Raw genomic sequence first — 26,722 nt, forward strand, 5'->3', positions numbered from 1 at the left:
AACTGCCCTAATGTTGAATGTAAAATTAAGATATGGAGATCAACAATGAATAAGGCAGTAATCCTCTGGTCTGCTGTCAGAATCTCTGACAAAATTTGAACATACACAATACTGAATAGAAAAATGCTTGAAAACAAAATTAAAAGAGTAAAATTATTTCCTCTCCCAGTATTTAAACTACCTCCTTGTAACACTAGCCTCAAATTTGTCTAAATATTGGCAGTGATACTGATGTTATGGTGTATGCTTCAGGCTGGGGGAAGAGACACCCTTTACTATAGAGGGCAGGGCAAGAATAATGTCCAACAATGCACTGAGATCATCCATGATATTATAATCCATTCTGACCCTAACGATATAGCTGAAATTTTAGCAGACAGATTTCTTGCTAACTTTGCCTCTCCTACTGACAATGTTGCTAGGCTATCGCTGACAATTTCATTTCTCCCTAAATCACCTTGGAAAAAGTCGTAGAATCCATGTTAAAGGCTAAAAATATAATACTTCCATTGGACAGCACAATATAGCAGGCTGCATTCTTATCAGTGCCAAGTATGCAATATCTGAGCCTCTACTTAAACTATTCAGTATTAGCCTATCTTCATGGTTTGTTCTTGATGCCTGGAGACAGCCTGTGGGACTCCCTACACTAAAGAAGCCCTTCTACATCCCTTCTAAAGACCCATCAGCCTCATCTACATTATATTTAAAGCCATGGAATGTATCATAGAAGAACTCATTTATGCAGGCATATACAACCTAAATTATTTAGATCTCAGTCAGTTTATTAGGGAAGGTCCTCTCTCCTGAACTTAGTAAGCTTCTTTGAAAAAGCTGCAGGGGTTGTAGACAGTGGTTATTCTGTGTACACTATTTATTTCAACCTTTTGAACCTATCATCCATGCTGGCATTACTGTAAAATTAGACAATTTATTTTATTTTATTTATTTTACATTTGTTGACCGGGCTAGTCTAGCTGGATATATGTCCATTTTCAGTAGAGGCCCGGGGAGAAAAGCTCCAGAAATTAAACACATTAGACAAAGATAGACAATGCAAATACTAAGGCTTTAAATCAGGGCAAGGTAATACACGTAATACATAAAACAGTCATGGCAAATACAAAGTATAATAAACAAATGTCTTAAAAAAAGAAAAATGTAATTTTTTTTTTTGTCAAAGAGAATTACATAAGACTGTATAAATGTCATAAAGGGAGAGCTATCAAGGCTGTAGGGAGCAGATATTGTAGGAATTTTGGAAGAAGAAAGGATAGGGAGGTAAAAAAAGAGTTAATCTGGGTTGGTGCAGGAGCAAAGCCAGTGTTTATTGAGATGAATTTTGAGCTGTCTTTTGAAAAGTGGAAGAGAGGACAAAGATAGGATTTCAGAGGGTAGTTTGTTTCACATTTTGCCAACTGAGTTGGAAAAAAGACAATCACCTGCAGAGTTATTGGGTTTGGTTATATTAATCAGTAGTTTGTTGGAAGAACGTAGATGTTTCAGGTTATTGTATGGTGAAATGAGGCTAGAGAGTATAGGTGTTTGAGTTGGTTGGTATAGGATCTTGTGAGCTATTAAGAGCTGTTGAAGTATGAGTTGGTTCTCGAGTTCAAGCCAACCTAGTTTTCTTAGGTTCAGGCAGTGGTGAGTTTTAAATGGGGATCCTGTTGCAAATCGAGCAATATTATGGTAAGATGTTGCTAGTTTCTTGAGGTTGTTTTTGGAAAGAATTGTGTATATGGGGGATGCATATAGAAGTGTAGAGATAAGGTGCAATCTGGCTAAGGTGGTCCTTGCTTCAGGTGAAAGGAAGGGTTTGATTCCATAAAGGGATCCAATTTTTCTATTAACTGATTTTATTGTGTTATTGATGTGAGTCTTGAAGCTGAGATTATTGTCAATAGTTATACCTAATAGTTTAGTAGTTGAATCTGGAGAGATGATAGTGCTATCAGTGGAAGAAAGAGTGAAGTTTAGTGGGGTAGATCTGCGGGAAGGTGAGAACAATAGCAATTTAGTTTTCTTGGGATTAAGGAGTAGGCAACGATCAGGGAACCATTGTTCAACAGTTGTAAAAGCTTTTTGAGTGATTGACTGTAGTTCAGTTTGTGAATTAGCAGTGCAGATAATAGTAGAATCGTCTGCATATTGTATGCAGGTAGTATATGGGATAGCTAATTGGAGGTCATTAATAAAGATGGAAAATAGAAGGGGGCCTAAGATAGAGCCTTGAGGTACACCTAGAGAGATAGGGAGGAGATTGGACAGTGCATTTTCCCAGAGGACTGCCTGTTGGCGGTTTTCTAGGTAAGATGTAAACCAAGTTAAGGAAGGAGGATCAAGTGAGATAGATTTTAATATGTGCAAAAGAAGTTTATGGTTTACCATGTCGAAAGCTTTAGATAAGTCAATGAAGATAGAGGATGATAGGTTATTATTGTTACGGTTATAGTTGATGGAGTTGGTAAAGGAAAGTAGAGCTGTGGTAGTACTGTGGGAAGGTCTAAATCTATGCTGACAGTTCGCAAGTAGGTTGTTATGCAGAAGGTGGTTAAGAAGTTGCTTATGGATACATTTTCCATGATTTTAGCTATGGGTGATAGGAGTGCTATAGGAAGAAAGTTAGAGAAGTCATTAGACTTACCTCCTTTGGGAAGTGGGATGATGTGCGATATCTTCCAAATAGAGGGGAAAATACCTTCCTTTAAGGATCTATTTATCAGAATAGAAATGGGATAGGCAATAGGTTTGGCTCCTATTTGCAAGAATTCTGCAGGAAGTTTGTCTTCAGAAGGAGTAGTAGGTTTTAGTTTTTGGAGCAGTGATAAGATATAGGAGGTAGATACAGGTTGTAAGTGAAAGGAAGGAGGTAGATTTAGAGTAGGTAAGAGTAGCTTAGAGGTGTCAGGAGATAGGTGACTGGCTAGAGTTTGGATAGTATTAGTGAAGAATGAATTAAAGTCGTTAGCTGTTTGTGTGGGATTCTCTGGGTTACAGTCCTGGAGGTTAGGTGTGATAGACTGGCCTGGGGATAAAAGATTATTAATACTGGTCCAGAATTTTTTGGTTTCCTTTTTGGAGGTTTGTTGTAATTGAAGGCAATAGTTATTTTTGTCTATTAGGATGGCTTTTTTGTACTGTTTCTAAGTTCTTTGAAGTTTTGGTGGTCAGTTAGATTCTTAGTGGTACGCCATTTAGCCCAAGATTTGTTTCTGAGGATGATTTTTTGCCTAGTATTGTTGGTCATCCAGGGTGCTGCTTTTGCTTTGGTTCTAATAGTGTGACTTGGGGCATAATGATCCAGGAGAGATAAGAATGTCAAATTAAAATATTCTACTGCTTCATTAAGAGGGAGATATTATAGTGGACACCAGTTACATTATAGTAATTCAACTGGAAATTCTTCAGAGTTAAAATGCTTTTTTGAACGTAGTGTTCTGCATTTGGTAGGTAAAATTAGGTTGGTTTTATGCCTAATGACATAAGTAAGTGAGTGGTCACTGAGATCATCAGGGAGAGTACCTGATTGGTAGGTTTGTTGAGGAGTATTTGTAAGAATCCAGTCTAAGATGGTTTCGTTATTGTTGGTTTTATTAGTTCTGGTAGGACTGTTTATAAGTTGTGTGAAGCCATATAGGTTTATATGGGAGGTAGGGTTTGTACTATTACAGGAAAACCAGTCAATGTTGAAATCACCTAGGACTAGTGTTTCTTGAGGGAGGTAGTTGGAGAGTGAGCTAAGGGTGCATTCGAGTGTGTTAATGTTATTCCCTGGGGGAAGGTGAACACATATGATATTTAAGGCTTTAGTACTGTTGATTTGAAGTTTAGAGCTGATAATTTCAGCATGATTATCAGGGCTAAGAGTCTGGTCTATAATACTAATTTGCATATGTGCTTTATAGAGAATTGCTACCCCTTCACCCTTTTTTGTAGTACGATCTAGTCTAATGATGTTATACCCAGGTGGGGTGATTTCATTGTCTTTGATGGTAGGCTTTAGCCATGTTTCAGTTAAGCATAAGATATCGAAATGATAGGTTTCTAGAAGGGCATGAACTTGAGTAGTTTTGTTACAAATACTTTGTATATTGAGGTGGGCAATAGAGAGAGAGTTGGTAGGTTTGGTGGATGATAGAGAAGTGGCTTTGTCTTGTTTCTTGTAGGTATTGGAATTGGTATGATGTGGCCCAGGGTTAGGATTAATATCTCCATCCAACAGTAAGTGGAGGAATTTAATGTCCTTTGACTGGAGAAGTTTTTGAAAGGTGTCTATAAGTTTCCTGGATTTTGGTTTGCTTAACTTGAAATGTGCTAGTCTGTGGTATTTGGCTAGTAGGTAATTGGGTTGAGTAATGAGATTGGATAAGGTAGGAGAGAGAGTTGATATAGGTGTAGCGGTATCTTTAGATGAAAAAGGAAGAGTAGAATAAAGTGGGTATTCATAAAAAGTTAAGAGGTAAGTAGTAACAAGGCAGGAAAGAAAGGATAAGCAGATAAGTGGTTTTAGTTGTGAGGGGATAGATGTTGTGCCCATTTTAAAGGTGGGGAGGTACGAAAGGAGGAGAAGGTAGGTTGTAGATCCAACAAAGGAGAAGTTGTTTAGGTTAAGTAAAAAGGTAGGAGGTGGGTTAGTTAATTAGTGGGTGTGATGTTCAGTAGAAGAGGTTGAGTGATTGTATGATAGGTACTTATCTGATTGGGTAGTTAAGATAGGGGTGTGGTCATGAGAGCTATAAATGTAGGAGCACTGGGGGCGGGTGAGAATTGGGGGCAGGATAGGGGAGCGGAGTGAGCCTGGAGGGCGAACGGAGCGGGTAGAGACAAGAGAGTGGACAAGCAAGGAAGACAATCAGAATAGTGGGAGTAAACTGCAGGTAAGTATGTAAGTTAGAGGAAGCAGAAGTAAGTTGTAAGAGAAGTAGAGTTTAGTTAGTTTACTCAGGTATGAGGGTAGAGAGCTACAGAAAAACATGTAAGAAGGGATAAAGCTGAAGAAAAAAACAGAGCAAAAAAAAATAGGGATAGTAGGTCAAGTAGAGAGATATTTGTGGTTGAGATACAGAACGGTGGAGGTAAGGCACCACCTAGTGGCCAGTAAGTTGATTGCCACAAATCCCTCATAAAAGGGGGGTCAGGCTACAGGCGAGGGGGAGTTGGGAGACCTAATACACACAGGTGAGTAGAGGCTGTCTAGGGGTATTGGTTAAAAGCACAGAAAAATATAGTTGGGGGGGTAATAGGCTGCTGGCTATCTTGAGTGGGAAACTTGCCTAGCGTAGCAGGCTCTTATACCAAAAGTATTGGTAAAAATGTCGGGTATTAAGAACAATACATACTTTCACTATCTTTAAAAAAGGCTGGCCCTCAGGGAGCAGGTGGATAATTTCAGAGTCCAGACTATTTTCCAAAGACTTTCCAGGAGGGTTTTGCAGGTATTTAGGTTCTGAAAGTACAGGTTCACCAGGCTGATAAAAAGTAGGAAGAGAGAAGGTGGTGAGGTAGATAATACTAGGAGCTGTAGTCAAAAGAAAAACAGGTATACAGCCACAATTACATAGATTTGATACAAAAAACATTCAAATACTTTAGATTGTTCTAAAACATTTAGACAGAGAAGAACTTAATTTGATTTAAACATATAGCGAGTACATAAATAACACAAATGCTGTATGGTACAAAAATCTCTACTAAAATCCATACATTTTGTAAAGTTGTAAAGTGTTGTTTCAGCTACACTTATCAGGCGGCTTGTCTCAACACAGCGATGTTAGTTAGGGTGTTATCTAATGTGGTCTATATCTGAAAATGTATTTTAGCAGTGTAAGGCACTGTGAAGTCATACAGCAGCCCACATGCATTGATCAATCTATATATGCGAGAGCATAGTATTATCAGACACTATGGAAGTAGCCCATGAAGAAGTTATATTTAATTCCCTGGGAGAGATTCTAGAGTGGTATTTTAGGGTATATCTAAGGTACTGTACTATGATTATATAATCTGAAGTAGCGCTTAGTAATACAAAAGTTGCTATGACGGCAATGAGAGGAATTATGATTATGATATAGATAAACCACCTCTACTGTTCAAATAAGACCAGCCTTAGCAATATATAAGCCAGGAAGGAGGTCCGTTTTATTTAGTGAGAGGTATTCTGATACGACCAGAAGAGATACAAAACATATATAGAAAAGGACAAAATACTGAGGGTGATCCAGGCTAGGAAGATTATGTGTTAGATGTTGAATTTAATATAAAAAGTTCAATGATAGTATGGTTTCCTCCTAATAAAGTGGAAAAGTAACAAAACCAAGGGTGACGGAACACTTATAGCATTCCACGTGCACAGCGCTAACTTTGTTTAGTAAGCGCGAGAGTCCTAACAATACATAGTAGGTTTACAGAACCCTTATTTAATTAAGGTTCCTACGAAATGATTCCTTCGACGAGCATCTTTAAATGAAGATGGTATCTAGTAATATATGTATACAGACAAAGCAATATCCTTTGCCTTCATTGATAGTGAGCAGAATAAGCTGTTATTTTGACAAACACCAGCACACACTGAAAAGTTATACAGAATGAACATTTTCCAGCAATTTATAAATGACATTTTTGAATTGTAAGAATAATGATAATATTCTATGTAAATCAACAAAGGTAAGTCCAGCTTACAGAGTGGCCTGTGCAGTCTTACACTTCATGCTAAACTCTAGCATCTCTCTTTTCAGCAAAAGAAAATAACTAAATCAGCATAGCACAATTTTAAAGAACATAGATACCACATTTTATTTGAATTTATTCATTTACTATTAATTTATTTAACATTTGTTGACTGGGAAATTCTGACTAGGACAGATCCTATTTTCAGCAGAGGCCAGGGGAGAAACTAACCAGATACATGTCTTTGAAATGTGGGAGGAAAATTTTCTGGTACTCTAGCATTTGCTAAAGGCACAGCAGTCTTTGCCTTCCCATATCCCTCCTAAGCAGAGACATTTCTAAGCACTAGACTTTAAACTATTTCATGTCCACCTCTGTCTTCAGGTTTACTTCATAAAGATGGCAAATATCCACAGTTAGATGGGAGTCATAAGATGGAAAAAACATTCTTGACTGGCAAATCAGCAAAATCTGATCATTCAAAAAGCTTTAAGAACCTAGAGAATCTCAACAGTGAGATGAGGGATGCAACATTAGGGTGATAGCATGTCAAAAACTGAAATGTCACGCTATGACATACCTCTTAACTGTTCATATTTATACAGAGTGTCCAGATTTTTGCATCTTAGTTTTGGTCTGCCCATCATAAAATTTGCGGGGTTTTTTTGTTGAATCTTTGAGGATTGATTTCATTAATATACAACTGTGTGTCTGACTTTATATCCTTCATAAAATGCATGCTGATACAAAACCTTTTAGTATATTATCTTTCTAAGCTTATAACAGCAATATTTTAAATGTATCCCTATTCTGAGGCCTTTGTCCCCTCATTACTTCTAGCTTTGTCCAGATTTTTTACACTTACAGGTTTAGAGGTATGATCAGGCCAGATTTCAACCACTGGCAAACATGGAAGGGGATTCTAAAGAAGAGAAAGAGGACACAGACATCAGCATTGCATGCACTTTGAGCAAGGACTTGAATAGTTTAGAAAAGCAGAAGGACAAAATTAATTGATCAATAATTGGCTAAAGTTGTAAGGAGATAACTTTAACGTGCTCAGTTTATTTTAATAGCATTGAGAGGAACAGTATATTAATAACATTATTTTAACTGCACAAGTTGGTGTTTGTTTTATTTTCTCCACTTGTACCAGTTAACTGCAGTCCTCAATATGGTAAGTAGACCAAGGATCTACCACAGTTCACTTTATATGCTCCCACTATTGTAGAAGAGTTACAGTTTTAAAAGTACCTTAATGTGGTTAGCTTAATCTATAATAGTGTTGTTCTTGCCTTCCTTGCAGTGACACTAACGTATAAATTGTGGTATCAGGAACTATTAAAACTACAAGTTTGTAATAGATCTCTAGGCTTTTGTTTCATGGTTACAGACTACCTCTCTTGACTCTATCAAGTGAAACAATCTTCACCATAACTTGTGCATGTGGTTGCTATGGTGAATTAATTGGAACGATCCCATAGTCTTTCTCTGCTAGATTGCTTACTTTCAATTCTTGAATACTGCAACCGAGAGAGAAGAAGCTACAAAAGTAGCTTTAACAATTTCTGTAAACAAATAATAGAATGCTTTTTAGATGTTAAATGCTGTTTACTCATAGTAGCATTTATCAATGTGTTATTCCCTAACCTAAAGGGATCAGAGCACTAGGACATTTATGGGAAAGTATCAACAATCTTTCTTGTCCCTTTGGCTAGTTTTTCCTGAAGTATTGTGTTGTACCAGGTTGCACAAACTCCACCTTGCATATGTGTTTCTATCTGCTTCCTACCCCTGATTAAAAGTATGAGCACACTACTTAGCTCTTACTGTAAGGGAAATATTGTAGCTTATATGAAGTGTACAAGATAGATAAGAGACAGTTTTTTCACTAACAAGATGAATGAACCACAGTCTTGCAAATAATGTCAACATGGAAAGTCAAACTTTTGAACACAGCTGTTAAGAAAATGTGAATAATTAAAAAGTTTATGGAAACAGGTATCTTGGTTGTCTGCAGGAGTCTGATTAATTAAAAATACCTATAAGCATACCCCGCCATTTTTAACAGGAGCTAAGTCCTAGTGGTGCCTCACTAAGGCCAAAAATACAGCCTCATTGAACCCCAACAACATCCCAGGATGCTTCCTAAATAGCTTGAAACATGACCTATCAGGACCACTTGAGTCACTTTTCAACTATAGTCCAAGTAAAAGAGTAAGCAGTCAATACAGTAGAATCCAATGAAGGCATAGTTCCAAAATTTAATAAAACAGAGTAAAACATTTTTAAAAACAAACAGGTTATGCAGGTGCTTCTTCAAATCTAATGAAACAGGTACAGAATGGTACTTAAATACACAGAGTTTCAGAACTACCTCTTAAGGTCACGTGACCTAAACAGTGGTCTTAAAGGAATATATTCATTTAATCCCTTCCCTCTGTCACTTTGTAGTTCTAAGATCCATCTAGTCTTAATACAGTCTATATTCATTTTCACATCACCACCTCTAATGCTGACATTAAGAATTTGCAGCACAGACAGCTTAAATTGTGAGTATCTCCAGTGGCCAAAATATGCTTCAACAGTGCATTCCTTATATCATTTCTGGACACATCATAAATGTGTTCACGCATACCGTATTTCAGTGCTCTGTAAGTTTTCCCAACACAGAAACTTTTACAAACAGTGGAGATCACTAAATATACAAGATTACAGCTCTTGCAGTTTGCAAAAAAGTTAAATTTATAGACATGCTTGGTTCCAAGATGCTCAAATATATCAATAGTTTCAATGAACTGACACAAATTACAGGCTCTACAAGGATGAGTTCCTACCATGTTGGTGAGCCTTGGTTTCTTATTAAATGGTTTATAACACATTTTCCTCAAAGAAACATTGTTCTTAAAAAAAATGTAGGAACTTCACCTAAGATCCTTTTATTTCTGTCATGACATATAATAACATGCCAATTTTTTTGAATAAAATCACGAACAGAGCTAATATCATTAGAGAAAGAAATGTTCATTCTCAAAGTGCCTCCTTTAACACCCAGATCTCTTAGCCTCTGGGTCATGATGGGAAAACTATGGTCTGGCCTGAGCATTCCTACTACATGGAGCCCCGCATTCCCACTGCCCCCTTGTCGTGCTAGATCTATCTTATATTGTTTATAGCCTCTACTGCTAAAAACTTTTCCTAGCTCATCAAATGCAGATACCATACATTCATCACTTGCATTGAGCATGGCATATCTAAGAAACTGTCCTTTCAAAACATTCCTTGGAATGTGATTTGGGTGCATGTTCTGCCTATGTAAGATACTGCATTTTTCCAAGTTTTTTTGTAAACTTGAGTATCACTGCCATTCAGTTTCTTGATGACTTTAACATACAAAAATGGAATACTCTCAAGAGAGAACTTAGGGGTAAAACGTAAAAACTGAGTGGTGAGGCTCAATGCAGAGTGGGGGGGGGGGGTTGTGTAGTTTTTTGGCATGTTTGAGTCCAGGATTAGGGTAGATGTCTCCACTAAGTATTAGTTGTGAGGTGAAATACAGCAGGGCTTTAAGTGATCTCAGTTAGGCTGTTGTACCTAAGAAGTGAAGTAGATTTGGATTGGAGCTGGATGCGTTTGTATGGGAAGTAACCTATGTTGACTGTATTATTGAGGTTGGGGGCAATTATGTAGTTGGTTTGGGTAGATGGGTGGGACTGATGATTAGTAATAGTGCAATAGCAGCAGTAGTTATTTAGTTGGTTTTGGTATGAAGTTAAAGTTTTAGCAAGTGTGAGAAGGGTGAGACTAATACTGGAAGGATAGCATTTTTAGGGGTATGTTAAGAGGAGATGTGGACATTTATTGCAACAGAATGAAATGATTGGAATACAGAGTGAAAGGGGTAGGTGAATTATTTGGAGTGGTAAAGTAGAAAGCTGGAATTATAGTGTTATCAGCAAGGGAGAGAAGTTTTGGCAATAGGCCAATATGTCAAGTGGATAAATAGTTTTAGCAGAAAGGCAGGGAATATGGTTGGGGGAAAAAGATAGTGTTTTCAGCAAGGAAGAGAGGCTTTGGCAGTAGGCAGATATTTTAAGCAGATAGATAGTATAGGCAGTAAGGCAGAAAATATGTTTGGAGAGAAAGGGAGAGAGAAAGAAGTTTGGGTGAGTGAGGAATATGGTTGTGAAAAAATGAGAGAGGGTGTCTGATTTGTAATGAGTAAACTGGAGGCTGTGATCAGGTGTAGGTAAATGTAGAGGTAGTGTGGGTGGGTGAGAATAAGGGGCAGGGTATGGAAGTGGAGTGAGCCCAAAAAGAATGAAGGTGAATGGAGTGGGCTGAAAAAAATCTTGGCAATCAGTAGAAAACAATCTGTAAAACTGTAAGTAGAGAATGTGAATAGCAGAGCCTTGCTAGTACAGATAAAACGACACAGGATAGTAAATAGGCTTAAGGCTGGATTAATTTCAATGTAACTAATCAGAAATCAAGACAGGAGGCACTATTAACTGTTAGGAGATAAAAAACTACTGGAAGCAACATGAGTATGGAAGTTAGAGGTGGGGTACAGCAGCTAGGTGAAGACAGGAGAAAACGGAAGAGGTAGAGCAGCAGAAAGTACCAATGATGTGCATGAAGCCTTAACCAACAGAATTAATGCAATGCAGAAGAAAGGATGTTAACATACTCTAAATTAATATTATTTGCAAGACCGCTGGTTCTTTTCAGGGTGTAGTGATTGAATCTTGGCTGTACTGAATTTGGTCCTGTGTTCAAATCTACTGGAATGGCCAGATTATGTATCCTGGAAAAAAAGGGAGAAAGAAGAGAGGGATTAGATAAGTGATACAACAGTGAAGCTACAAGGGAGCATAGAAAGAGACAAGGAGAGAGAGTGCAATGGTTGACGAGTCTGACTATTGAGACAGGTAATATAGATAAGAGTTAATGGGAGACTCACCAATAGCTAGGAGGTAAGTAGGGTTAGGGTAACACAGAATAATTAAAATACAGTGAGAAGATTAGTAGGTAGTACAGGGGTAAGGGTAACACAGAAAGTTTGGAATTCAGAGAGAAAAACAGGAGGAAGGGTGGAAAAACAGTTTAAAATATTCAGTAGCAGCATTATTCACAAGCAGGCAATGTAACAAGGCAGAAAAACAGGGTACTAAAACAGTTGCAAATATGCAGTACAGCTGCAGTGTACATAAACAGGCAGCATAACAATGCAGTCAACAGACATTATACTGAAAAGTGATAACAGATGCAACATAAAAATAAGGTACTTTAACATCATATGTGAGATTAATACATTTAGATAAAATGCATATACAAAAAATGGCATGTCATACCGGAAAAGCAGGCACTAGTATAAAGTAAAAGCAGCTGAGAAGGACTTTATGTTGAAGATACAGCTACAACAGAAAATACAGAAGCTAGGTAAACCGCTGTACCCCATTATAAAGCCCAAGAGGAAGGCATAACCATGAAGGTTACAAATAATGCATTACCTGAGATAGGTAGAAAATCACTCACTCACTCAGCAAATTATAAAATGTTTGCTAGCTAATCTATTAATGCACCCAAAACTGAGAACAGAAGAGCGACAGCTATCCAGAACACAGCAGCAGTAAATACAACAGTTTTATTTAGCAAGGCAGAGACAGTGGTTGCATAGAAAACAAAAGTATTTAAAACAGAAACTAAGTTTAAATATCCTAAATATGGTGTTGCTAAGCCAAAATCACTAAATTACAGCTTATGCTCATACAGTTGTAGACAGATATTGTAATAATAGCGGAGTATCCAAAACATGAAATCAAGTAAAATACCTTGGTTAAACAGTTGTTGCCAGTATAAAAACAAACAATTACGGCTTCTACACACCACTGGGACCAGGTAGATGAAAGTGAAACAGCAAAAAAGGTAGAAAGATGGTGCAGAACACTAGAGGGAAAGTTTTAAATGCTGCAAGCCATTATGGGAGGGAAAGTGAAAGTAAAAAATGGAAAAACAGCTTGCTAGGATATGCACCGCATAGCCATCACCTAGAAAAGGGACCAGATAGTGGCAATCAGCAGAAAACATTCTGTAAAACTGTAAGTAGAGAATATGAGTAACAGCGCCTTGCTAGTGTGGGAAAAAGGACAGAGGACAGTAAATGTGCTTAAGACAGGCTTATTTTCACTGTGAATAATCAGAAATCAAGCAAGAGGTACTATTAAATGTTAGGGGATAAAACAAAACCTACTGAAAGGAATATGAACAGGGAAGTTAGAGGTGGAGTGAAGCAGCTGGGTGAAGACAGAAGAGAGAATTAATGCAGTACACAACAAAGGATGTTAACATAATCTAAATTAATATTCTCTACGGGACCAGTAGTTCATTGCAGGAGAGTAGTGATTGAGTCTTGGATGTACTGAGTTTGGGCCTGTGTTCAAATCTATTGAAATGGGCAGGTCATGTATCACTAAATTAATATTGTTTGCAGGACTGCTGGTTCTTTGCAGGGAGTAGTGATTGAATCTTGGCTGTACTGTGTTTTGATCTGTGTTCAAATCTACTGGAATGGCCAGGTCATGTTCCTTGGTTAAACAGTAGTCGACAGTCTAAAACAAAGAAGTTATGTCTTACCATAATGCTCCATCTGTGTTGTTCATCTTCTTCCATTCATCACTGATGGATTTCCGTTCTGATCCCTCAGAACTGAGTTAGCCTATTACCAATCTTGCAGCAGCCAAAAAAACTCTCGAACTAAGTCTCTACCCAGAATGCCCTTCTCCTTGTTACCTCAGATTGAGTTTACTAAGAAAGAAAGTAAAGCTGAGGCCACTTCTATGCAAGTACCCTAGTGCACTACATAGACCCAAAGCATCCCCCAGGAGCCTTTGGAGGGGAAAGGAGGGTGGGAAGTGATAAATGAAAGAAGATGAACAACACAGATGGAACATTATTGTAAGACATAACTTCTTTATCTGATGTTGTTAATCTTCTTTCCATTCATCACTGAAGGGACAGAATCCCAAGCTACCTTGAGGCCCATGGGTGGCCCTTATAGGTTCATAGGTTCATAGGTAGGTACTAGGCTATTGGCCCTAGGGCATAATTAAGCCTAGCCAAAAATATTGTGCTATTGCCTCCCTCCCACGTGGTTTAGTTACCTGCATCCCTGTCGAGCAGGGCCACAGAAGTGATTCCTGGGGTGAATTTCCTGTTTCCCATCCACTCATCAAGATTTCTCTTGAAGAGTGCCAATGAGGAGCTTTGCCTCACATATATGGGGACCTTATTCCAGAGCAAGGGGAGTCTCTGGGACATGAATCTGTCCCTCCAACATGTCCTGTTTCTTGATGATGTCAGGTGTATGTTCCTTTAGTTTTTAGATCTGGTGGATTGGGTTTTCCTTAGGTGAAGCATTTCTAGCAATTCGGGTTTTAACATAGCCTTGTATGTCAGACAGAGATCACCTCTGAGTAGCCAATATGCGACCGAGTACAGTCTGAGTTTTTTTAGCCTCATGGCATAGGGCATCTGTTTAAGGCCTGTTATCCTCTTTGTGATGTACTTTTGTGGCCTCTCCAGTTGTTGCAGATGTCTTGTTAGTTACACCCTGAATGGGGCATTATATTCAATAATGGGTCCAATGAGTGATGAGTATAGTGGGACAATAACTTCTTTATTCCTAGATGCAAACCCTTTTGTGATAAGGTGGGCCATGTAGAAGGATTTTCTAACCACTTTGGCAATGTGGTTGTCAAATGAGAGATTATTATATACCTGAGTCTCTAGGGCTCTTATCACACTCTCTGTGATAAGTGGGCTGCCACCTATGTTGTAGTTCATAGGTACTTGATTTTTCCCAAAGGAGATAACAATGCACTTTCTGGCATTTAGTTTGAGGCCATGGTTTTGGCACTTCGTATCTGTGTCCGTAAGACACTTTTGAAGGATGTCTATGTCAGTAGGAGTCTCGATTATGGCACCCAGTTTGCAGTCATCTGTGAACTTTGTGAGCCATAGTCCCTCCGTGTTTGCTTGTACCTCAGAGAAATAGACACCGAATAGGAGGGGTCCCAGGACTGAGCCCTATGGTACACCACTAGTCACAGGTTTGGAGTCTGATCTAGCGTTTCCTATTCTCACTGAATGGGTTCTATCCATGAGCCAGTTAGCAACCCATCTTGTAATGTAGGGGTTTATATTTAGGTTGGTGAGTTTGTCTATAATTCCCGTGTGGGGAATGGTATCAAAGGCCTTTGCAAGATCAAGGTATGCTGTGTGAACCACCTTTCCCTCATCTATTGCTTTAGTGACCATTTCAAAGAAGCCAACCAGATTTAGGAGACATGACCTTCCCTTTACAAACCCAAACTGGGTGGGGTCTAGCGTTTGTAGGTTACCAATGTAGTTGTTTATGAGTTCCATGATGATGCACTCCATGGCCTTGCAGAAGAGACTTGTCAGGATGATGGGGTGGTAATTCCTGGGGTCAGTGGTTGCACTTCCTTTATGGAGTGGGATGACTGTTGCCATGCGCCACTCTGTGGACACATAGCCTGAAGTGAGTCTGTGGTTAAACATGGTATTAAGGTGAGGGGTTAATTAATTATGGAGCTCATGTAGCATGCAGCCTGGGATGCTGTCTCATCCCATGGATGCTGTGTTTCTTGCCTTGGGGAGTGCTGTTTTCACCTAGGTGTATGTGATTTTAGGGGCAGCACAATCTTCTTTTATGGATATGAGCCCTTTGGGGAGAGATGGTGGGGTAAAGTTTGCACTGAACCTTTCTGCCAATATATTGGCAATATCAGTTCATGGAAGAACATTCCTGAGTAACATTGAGCTGAAGCCAGCTCTCCCCCTGGAGACCAGGTCCACTTTGTAATGACTGATAAAGGTATTAGGCTTAGCCCAAGTAGCTGCTGCACAGATGTCATCCATGGATGCCCTGGAATGGAATGCTATAGAAGTTGCCATGAATCTAATGGAGTTGGCTTTAACTTTTGGCATGGATTCATTATGGAGGGAATAGGTGACACACATGCAGTCCCTTAGCCATCTTGATAATGTAACCTTGGAAACAGCTTCTCCCATTTTGGGTCCCGAAAAGGAGATGAAAAGCTGTTCAGATTTATGGACAGGTTTTGTCCTGTCTAGGTAAAATCTTAATTGTCTATGTACATCTAAGGTGTGAAGGCAATACTCTTCTCTATTGGCAAAATTCAGAAAAAAACACTGGTAGATCAATGGACTGGTTAACAGAGAATTCAGAAACAGCTTTGGGAAGAAAGGATGGGTTCATCTGAAGTGATGGTCTGTCTTTATAAAAGACCAAATAGGGCCTCTTGATACACAATGCCTGCAGCTCTGAAACTCTTCTGGCAGAGGTAATGGATACCAGGAACAACAATTACCAAGACAAAAACTTTAGGTCACACCTAGCAGCAGGCTCAAAGGGCTTTTGAGTCAAAGACTGGAGGACTAAAGTGAAGATCCATGGTTCCATGGGCTGTCTGACAGAGGCCTGAGTTGAGAGGTCCCTTTGAGGAAAGCCTTGCAGTGGCATAAAGAGATAAGAAGGGTGCCATCTATATCATTATCGAAATTGGAAATTGCAGCTAGATGTACTTGTACTGTAGAGGCAGAGGCTCTGTTATCAAAAAACTTAGCCAAGTATTGAAGCACTGCAGTAACTGGAGCCAAATACAGATCTAGCATGTTATCCTTGAACCAAATGGAGAACCTTTTCCATTCATCCTGATATAGTCTTCTGGTGGATGTTTTGTGAGAGGCCAGAATGATGTCTCGAACAGGTGAGGAGAGATTAGCTTGGCTGGTGACTAGCAGAAGTGGAGAAACCAAGCTGTCAGCTTGAGAGTGGACAGGTTCACGTGACTGAACCCCTGGGGGTGAGTGATCAGATCTGGTAGAGGGTCCAGAATCTATGGCAGATATACTAGGTGAGGCCGAAGAAAGGGGAAATAAACTTGTTGAGGCCAGAATGGGGCTATGAGGATCACCTTGGATCTCAAATAAAGAGCTTTCTTTAGAAATTGTGGGATCAGAGGAATGGGAGGATAGGCATAGAGACGTCCTGTGGGCCAATCGTGGATCAGAACATCCCTCGGTGACAATCCCTCCAGGGGAAGTAGGGTGAAGTAGCTGCTGCACTTGGTGTTTGATGGGGAAGCAAAAAGATCACAGCAAGGCTGGCCCCAGTGGCTGAAGATTACAGATGCCACCTTGGGGTTGAGGGACCACTCGGGCATGAGGATGCATCTGCTCAGTTTGTCCGCAATCATGTTGGAGCTCAGCAGGATATGCCTTGCTATCAGAAAGTGGTTGGAAGCTATCGCCCACTGCCAAATTCTCATGGCTTCTTGACATAGGGGGTAGGACTTGGTTCCTCCTTGCTTGTTGATTTACCAGACCACTGACAAATTGCCTGATTGAATTGCAATTGCCCAGAGGGGAGAGTCGGATGGAATGCCTGCAACGCTAATGGTATGGCTCTCAGTTCCAGAGCATTGATATGCAGGTGGGACTCTGAGGTGGGCAATATGCCTTAGGCAGTCTTTCTCTGGAAATAGCCCCCCCACCAAATCAGGGAAGCATCTGTGGTCACAATGGCTGTGGGCTGGCAGGGTTGAAATGGGCGGCTCCAAAGATCTACGTCTGGCCTCATTCACCAAATAGGCCCTGCTTGCAGGAGTTGGATATTCGAATCTTGTAATCCAGGAGATGACAGTTTGGGAACCATTGACACAGAAGGAGCCATTGCAGAGTTTGCATATGTAGCTTTGCTAGAGGCACTATTGGAATTGACACAGCCATAGAACTTAAGGTTTGAAGAACCTCTTTTGCAGAGGCTGATGTTTGAGAAAGAATCACTTGGATTTGAAGCCTCAATCGATGGAGTCTTTGAAGAGGGAGTGATACCAGTCAGGACTGAGTATTGAACACTGCTCCAATGAACTCTATTTGTTGTGTAGGGTTAAGATTTGATTTCTCCCAATGTATCATTATTTACAACAATTTTGCCAGAGAGAGCGAGAGAGAGAGAGAGAGATAGAGTATGTTGTAGCACAGTTACCAGAAGATACTTAAAGGGGGCAGTAAGGAGCCAGTCATCTAGATATGGAAACACCTGAAAGAGTTTTAGTCTCATGTGAGCTGTTACCACTGCCATGCATTATGTGTACACTCTGGGGGCTGTAGAGAGACCGAATGACAGGGCACAGAATTGGTAATGACTGGCTCCTAGCCGGAAGTAAAGCAGACTCCTGGAGCATTTGTCCATCTTGATGTGGTTATACTTAAGCAGACTCCTGGAGCATTTGTCCATCTTGATGTGGTTATACTTGGTCTATATTAAATCAGTGAATGCTTAAAAAACTGAATGCTGATTTATCAACCCCATGTAAGTGAAAGCTTACAATCCCAAACACTTAGAACAGCAAATTTTTGCCCAGTGGAAAAAAAATCGCTGTTCCAAAAAAGAAAAAAAAAAAACTTTAAAACATTACATAAAGTGGGGGGCTTCGCCTCCCACACCCCCCTACTTAAATATACCAACTCTGAGATCACACTACAGTGATGAAAATGGCAAAATAACAAAGGCGGCCAAGCGATTCATTTCCCAGGGAAAGAATTTGCTTATATGCCTCGGTATTTTGCAGTTTTGCGCTTTCAAGTTCGATCAAGATGCATTTGAAAGAATGCATCTTTGATTATATAATAGGAAACTGTAATACACATCCTGGAGATCTACAGAGCATATCCAATCACCTTCTCTTAAAAAGGAAAGGATGGGCTAAACCACGACCATCTGGAATTTGATGTGGGTGACAGACTTGTTTAAGCTGCTGAGATCCAAAATGGGTCTCCAGGCACCTGTCTTTTTTGGCACCAAAAAGAATCTCGTGTAAAATCTGGATCCACGCTGGTCTGGTAGGACTGGTTGGATGACTCTTTTGAGATAGCTTTATAATCTCTGAAGCTGCTTCTTGTCTTTGACTGGGTGGAATGCTGGGAAGTTTTCTTGGAAATTTTGACTGACAAGAAAGGGGAATTGTGTAACCTCTGGTGATAATATTCTGCACCCAGTGATTGGTGGTGATAGATTGTCAGGCAGCTTGGTGCAGAGAGAAATGATCCCCTACTGCTTCCAGAGCTAAGCAATTGGGCTGCCCCTCAGGGGTGCTGCTAAGGCTGTCCAGAGAAGGAGTCCCTGGAGCCTGGGTAGTGAAGACCCCCTCTGCCTCTATAGGGATGTCTTCCAGAATTGTTACCCCCTCTGCGTCTGGGAGTATCATCACCACGTGCAGCACAGAAAAGACCCTGAGATTTCTTATGCCATTTTCCCACTCCTCTGATTCCTAGAGAAGGTACAAGGAGGGTTGGAGAACCATAGGCCTACGGCATACAGGGTTTATCCATCTTGCTTGCACGTGGCTAGCATGTCCTTCACTTTGAAGCCAGAACGGGATGGAAGCATTCAGAAAGGAAGACTTGAAGGGATCTGCAAAGTCACAGATGCACATCCAGGCCTGACACCTCATAACAATGCCCAAACCCACTGCTCTAGCTGCCCCTTCAGTCACGTGTGAGAGAAACCTCATGGATGAGTTGGATGTTGATTCCACAGTTGCTAGCTGTGAGGCAACTTTGTCCCTGACCTTGTCAGATAACTGTCCTGTGAGCATCCCAGAGAGTTCAGAGATCAAGTCCCTCTGGAGCCTTGTAAAATGTGCCAAATAATTCAGGGTCATATTAGCAAAGGCCCTTGATGCAAAAACATGCTTCACCAGTCTCCCCCCCAGGACTCCCTGTTGGGTGGGTGGACAGTGAGACTTTCCTCAGCCAAGTCCTTATTCATGGCCACCACCACCACCACCATTGCATCAACTGGTAACCCTTTGGACCAGTGCACATTCTCCACTGTAGGGGAAAGAATTTTGTCTGGTCTCCATGGGCTTGCCTCAATGGAATCAGGGTTCTTCCATGCCCACTGCACATTGAGCTGAATGAGCTTGTCAGCAGGCGGGGTCACCCAAGAGGTAGAAGGCTGGTTACAAAAAGCCTGCAGGAACACGGATTCCTCAGATGAAGGATTGGAGGGCTTCCAGTCACCTCTTTGCTTTAACATCTCCAGGATGTCTCCAAAGGAGACATCATCAGGACATGACTGTGGGGACCCTTCACCATCATCATAATCCATGTCTTCCATTAAGGACTCCTCAGGCAAGTCCACGTGCTTCCTCTTGCACGTTTTCATTTGACTGGGCTCTTCAGTGGGGGTCACTAAGGAGCAGAAGAAGGAAGAGTGGGTACCCTGAACAGGGGTGTCCTGTGGCTTTTCTACCTGGTGTCCTGGGGGGGGGGTCTGTGACAGCTGTAGCTCAGTGGGTGAAAACTGGGATTCCAACATCAAAGGAGTGCTGCCAGAAGCAAGAGCCCTCTCCATTTCGTGAAAGGCAGGCCCACCCAAAGAGAGATGGGAGCTCCGAAACGAGAAAGACAACCTTAAGACTGGGGTCACACCCCACTCTGCCGGACCTGCCCCATGGATGGAGCCTCAAGGAGGATCAGCATGGATGCAGCCATCAGTGCTGAGGAAGGAACCGAGGAGAAAATCAGCACCATACCCTGGGCCAACATGCCTGTCCCCCAATCCCCAGATTGAGGAAGGACCAGTTCGGATGGAGCAGAAGACCAAAGGGACAAACTCAGAGCTGGAGTGAGATGCACCATAGGGGCCGAGGTGATGGGTTCCAAGAAGGATATCAGAGCAGAAGGCTTCAGAACCGAGATGGTCGAAGGAGGAGTGTAAGATGGAGTCTGTGGATAAGGCAACCCAAGTTCGGCAGATGGATGTGTTTTAGAAAGTGTGGGAATCCCCCTGGCTACCAGCAGCTGGTCCACAAGACACACCACATCATGTTCCAAAAGGCTCCTGGTGGATCTAGTGGATACTCCAGGCAGAGATTGAGGACATTTGAGGTATGGACTATACGCTTGGCCCAGAAACAGGTCTATGGAGGGGGAGTATAGGGTCCATGGAGCAAGTTCTGCTGGCATCAAAGTCTCCAGTTTTGAGACTGGTAGCAAAGGGGTCAGATCCAGCGAGGTCAGTACACTGCTCTGTGCTGAGGTGGCACTCGGAGCCAAAATGGTCAGTTCCAAAATGGAAACTGATGGCATAGTTGAAGGTGTGCCCTGAGCTGAAGTAGCTACAGGTGCCAAAGTCAAAATAGGCATAGTAAGATCTATGATCTGTGTCGGAGGCAGAACCTGTGCCAAAACAGTCATTGGTATTGAAAGTTTTGAGATGGTCAGAGCTGAGGAAGGCAGAGCCAAAGAGGCAGATTTATGCTTTGATGATAATTTAGGGACCTTAGATTTCCCAGGTTAAGAAGGAACAGAATAGGATCTCTTTTTGTCCTTAGAAGGAGGGCTTGAGACCTCCATTGCAGAAATGGACTCTGAGAAGGGAGACTTGATTAACCCCCTCAGAATGAATTTATTTTTGCACTCATTAAGAGTGCATTGGCTGAAGTGTTGACAAATATCACATGGAGGCTGCACCAAAAGGTGGGCCACTCCCAAACAGTATACACAGTCATCATGCGAATCACTATTAGGTAACTGGCCCTTACAAGAAGTACAATGCTTAAAGCCTGAAGTACCCTTCTTATCCAACATCTTGGTAGAAAAGGACACCACATCCAGCTGTATAATCCAACAATAATGAAGTCAACACCATTCAAAAAATCACAAGAAAATCACCAGTATAACAATACACTGTATGAAGAGAAGAAAGGGAAACACCTGAATAAAGGTAAAAGCTAACAGGTTAAACAGGATAAACAATATCAGCTATGGTACTGAAGAAATACCACAAGGATAAGGGAACAGGCCGTACCGGCAATGGTATTTGAAGTTTACCAATGATAAAAAAGGTTAGACTGAAGAAAAGACACTAGCAATGCTAAAGGTTTGGTAAAATATGAAGATATTCAAAGATTTTTACACAGATATCAAAAAAGATTATACTTACCTGAGAGCTCGGCTGAAACACAGGTTTAAGGCTACACGGCAAACAAGATTTGGGGTAACAGGGAGAAGGGCATTCTGGGTAGAGACTTAGCTTGAGAGTTTTTTTGGCTAGTGTGAGCTTGGTAATAGGCTGACTTTGTTCCACTGGATTGGAACCAAAACCCATCAGTGATGAATGGAAAGAAGATTAACAACATCAGATCAAACAATTACAGCTTACGCACTCCACCAGGACCGGGTAGTGAAGGTGAAACAGCAGGAAATCCATAATCATAATACAGTATGTGGGCTGTCATTCACAACTGGTAACTCAGATTAATAGCTGGTGGTAACCACCTGCATTGTTAGTCTGGTGGAACATCAGAGTGGGATGGTTCATACTACACCTCATCTGGGGCTGTTTTTCCACTCTTATTTTGACACTTCTGGCACATCCTCTCCATAATCCTCCTTCAGTATGAGGGATGTCATGTCTTGGGCACTCTGTTAGATGCAATTAATCCAAATAGTGTACAGCTCAGCACTAAGTGACATAAAATTATTACAATAACGTTCAGTACAACAGTGTAATGCAACAGTGACCCAATTTACTTATTAGGAGTAGCTTTTATGTATGGAATGAAGAGACAGGTTTGCTTTGCAGTGTTCTATGGATATGAGGTAGACTTGGGTATTTTCAGGTTTGCAGGTAAGTTCATGTGTCAAAGTAGTTGTGATAGTCAGGGAGTGAGGCTACTGCTTTGGTGGTACACAATGGTGTGATTTGTTTGACACATTACCAACAAATTTAGCTAATTTGTTTAAGCATTGCTAAAGAAGTTGGACTGTGTTGCCTGAAAATTAATCAGAATCATGGCTGTAAAGAAGAGAATTGGAAGGAAAAAAAGGTAAAGCAATGTATTTACTGGTATTGTCTGCTAGAAAAGTTTTTTTTTTTCTGGTAGAGTGCTATTTATTTTCTGAGTTTTTTAAGTTTTTATTGCATCTTTTACATGGTTGTCAATGTTCAAGTCATCATCAGTTATTATACCTAATAGCTTAGAGTGGGTTTTTAATGTAAATTCTATTTTGTCTGTGGATTTTGGTGTAAAGTGAGATTTCTGGGTAGAGAGTTATTTTAAGGTGAGTAGGATGAACTTATTTTTTTAGGGGAGTTAGAAGAAGTTGGGAATCAGGTAATCATGGTTTGCAAGCAGTAAGGGATATCTGTGTAAGGTGATGTATTCATCGTGTTTAGTAGCACAGATCAGAGAGGACTCATCCTTTGTCGAATGTTTTTTTTTTTTTTGTTTTGCCTGCTGAGGCGAGGTCATTTTTAAAAATGTTGAATAAGAGAGGGACTAGAATAGGACCTTAGGGGGCTCCCACTGCTATGGGAAGGAAAGGGTTGTTCTTTTGTTATTCAACAGTCAAACCAAGTGAGTATGGATGTATCTATGCCTGTGAAGGACAATTAGTGCTGCAGTTCTGTGCATGAAACAGTGTCAGAAGCCTTTGATAGGTCAGGAAAGACTGTGGAAACTATATGCTTCCCTCATTTGTGCTTTGATTTAATGTTGTTACAAGTTAAGAAGGGCTGTAGTAGTTCTATGATTAGGTCAGACGCCATGGTGTTGGAGATGGCAGATTATTATTTATTTTATTATTTATTTTACATTAAGGTTCATGGGTGTTTACTAGGCTAATGACCACAATGGCCTTTTTGAGCCAAAGCATGCATCCTAAATCTCTGACAAGTTTATATACCCTTGATAAGTGTAAGCAGGGGCTTGAGAGATGAAACATTTACAAGCTAGGGTCTGGGAGGTGAACCATTTACAGATTTCCTGTGTCCATTAAAGGCATAGGTGCCAAACCAGAAATTAACTTCCTGTTCCTCATCCAATTGTCCAAGTTGCACTTGAATTGGGTTAGGGAGGAACTCTGCTTTACATGGGGGGGAGGCCTGTCCCAGACATGGTGTAACCTCTGGGATGCATACTTGTCTCTCCAGTAGGTCATATATATATCACAGGCAATTTGTTTACCAGGAAAGTCCTAATGGGCCAGTAGCCTTTTTTCAGTGGAGGACTGGGGAGAAAAGATCCATTACATAGATACAAATTCTTATAACTAAAACAAATTACACTGGTGAACTAAGAACATTAGAGAAGGCTCCATTGCATAAATACAATTAAATAAATGAGTAACAATAGTAAAATAAAAAGAACAGTACAATGTATAAGCTATAAGAAAAAAAAATAGTGCGAGAAAGGTGATTAACTCAAGCAATTTGGCATACAAGTTTTACATGGCATAAAAAAAATAGTTTGTTAAAACATGTGATTAGTGGTTCTTGAAAAATGAAAGTAGACAACAGAACAACAGAATAATGCATCAGCTTGTGTAAGTTGGGATAATAAAGTCTGATTTTACATAGGCAGTACTTGATGTAAAAGTTATTGAGAGTGGTAATAGGCAGTAAAGGAGAAAGCTAGATAGATGTTGGTAGATGAAGTCAAAGCAAGAAGGCAAGGCATAGAAAGAAGATAAAGAAGGGAAGAAAGTTTAGTCATGGTTAGTGCAAGAGTATAGCCAAGTATTGGTTAGCTGTTCCTTAAGCAGAAGTTTGAAATTTGGGTGTACTGGCAATATTACGTATATTTTGAGGCACAGAGTTCCAGGACTTTGTCATTTTGTATGACAACAAGGAATCACCATGACTATTACTGGATTTAGTTACTTTTAGTAAGAGTTTGTTAGAAGGTCTGCTGTTGCAATGTGGTTGAACTAAGTCCTTGAGTACTAGGCAGTTATCAGGTTTGTAAGGATGGAATGTGTGTAAGTTAGTTGGTCGTGCAGGGATACATTTTTCAAGGACTTTTGAGATCTGAGAGAGAATAACTAAATAGATAGTCTATAGTTCATAAGATCTATGGAAGTACTGCTATTGTGTAAGGGTACGATGTAAGATTTTTTTCCATAAGGTGGGAACATAGCTTTCATTAATGGATCAGTTCATTAATATAGAAGCTGAGTATGCTACTTTTTTGGTGAATTGTACATATTCATAACACTCATTAGATGGTGTAGATTTCCTCAGAATCAGATGGAATTCATAGGTATAGCAGATATTCATGAAATTTATAGAACTTTCATGCTTGCTTAATAATTAATGAATGGAATTCAGCTGTTAAATGATATTGCATGTCTCCTTTTAAAGTAGTTCTGGATAGCTAATTGCAAAGGTTGTGTACTACAGTTCACTACTGCTCTAACTGTTTGTGCAGTATTTGCTAATTCTTTTATTGCTGGTGATGTGTATTTTCTGAGATGATTTACTCATTACTGTCATAGATATGATGGCTGTATAGATTCCTCAGATAATATATATTCTGTATACAAGTGCAGCTGGTGCAGCAGTTTGCTTAACGGATTTGGAAAGTGAAGGTGTTCACACTTTGCTGCTTGAAACCCCACCTCAACAACATATATGGTAGTGTATTATACATGCATAGCTGTGTAATTTTACAAGTTTGTCATTGTGTGCGCATATTTGTCCTGGTGTAATCATATATTTCAGGTGTATTGCCTGCTGTTTCATTCCTGCCTGTATAAGATAGTGATTATTGTATGAGATGAATAATAAAGTGTACTTGCATGGGTGAATGGTGTTTGGACATCTTTCAAAAGGTATATCTGTGGCACCAGACTAACCCTGCTGTGGCAATTTAATTGAAGGACAAGTATGTTTTGGATGTCACAGTTTGGTGTTTGAACTTCACATCTGCTATGTGAATGATGACATGTTAGACTTGTACTGTTGTATAACTGTATGTGTGCAATTCTTTGAGTAGTGTTTATCATGTCATTTGTTTTCCACTGCTAGCACGTGGCATCATACCTCTCAACCTCTTAGTGCAAGAAATCCAGACAAAGGTTTACAAAATGGGGGGACAAAGATCCAAAAATAGGGATATATTTTATATATTCCTCTTAGAAACTTAGAAAGTTGCTAGAGTAACAGGGTTTGTTATAACATACATTTTCTGGAGGATTTGAAGTCTGAAACTAAAATGTATGTCATTATTTAGTGGCTTCAGTCCTCAGATCATCCCAGTGATTTGCCAGAAAACCACAAATTTTATGAGAAACAGACTAAAATATGAGCCAAAAATCTGGACATTCTGCAGATATCTGGACAGTTGAGAGGTATACATAGCAACCGTATTGCTGAAGGGACAGAGCCCACTATTTCACACAATGTATGTTGCCATGAACTGACATTGCAATACATATCCCATGCATGCATATTTATTTAAATCATACAAATAACTTTTAGGTTTACCACACATGATGTTCAGACTCTTGAGACAGACATGCCTGAGTGTTCCAGATGAGTCCATCATGCTCCAAGAAGGAGAACTTCTCCTATATAATGACATAATTATAAATGCCGTACTGGTGCATGGCAGAAATGTGATATAGTCTGGAAGCATAGGGCTTGAAATGATATTGCCAGCATGGTCAATGCTGAGGGTGGCCATAACAGGACTCTGAGGCAATGTTGACATTGATGCACCAACATGACCCCTTGTGATGATAGTCATGTCATCTGCTACAGATGGTACTGTGATGTCATGTGGTACCTACAATTCCAGCATCATTACAAATGTAGTTACCTCTGACATCACACCACCACCTCTGTTGGAGGTGATCTGTGTCAAGTGACAAATCTGAGCTTGGCCTACCTAGACCTCATGGTAATTAATTCATAATCTCCCTAACATTTTGCACTGTAAACTCCAATTTTCTGACACATCAACATTTGTCACATAGTCATGTCTTCCACAGCTTCACACTCTACTAGAAGTCATCATGCCTCCAGTGATTTATGACATGCCACATATGTGTTTCCCTTATCTGTCAATTCATTAGAACTTTATTACCCTTTTTCACATGCACTATGCTACAGGATCATCACATGTTGTGAGAATTTAGGCACAACAACCAG

Source organism: Protopterus annectens, chromosome 5.part0 (assembly GCF_019279795.1).
Source record: "Protopterus annectens isolate FY-2018-M chromosome 5.part0, PAN1.0, whole genome shotgun sequence".
NCBI lineage: Eukaryota > Metazoa > Chordata > Ceratodontiformes > Protopteridae > Protopterus > Protopterus annectens.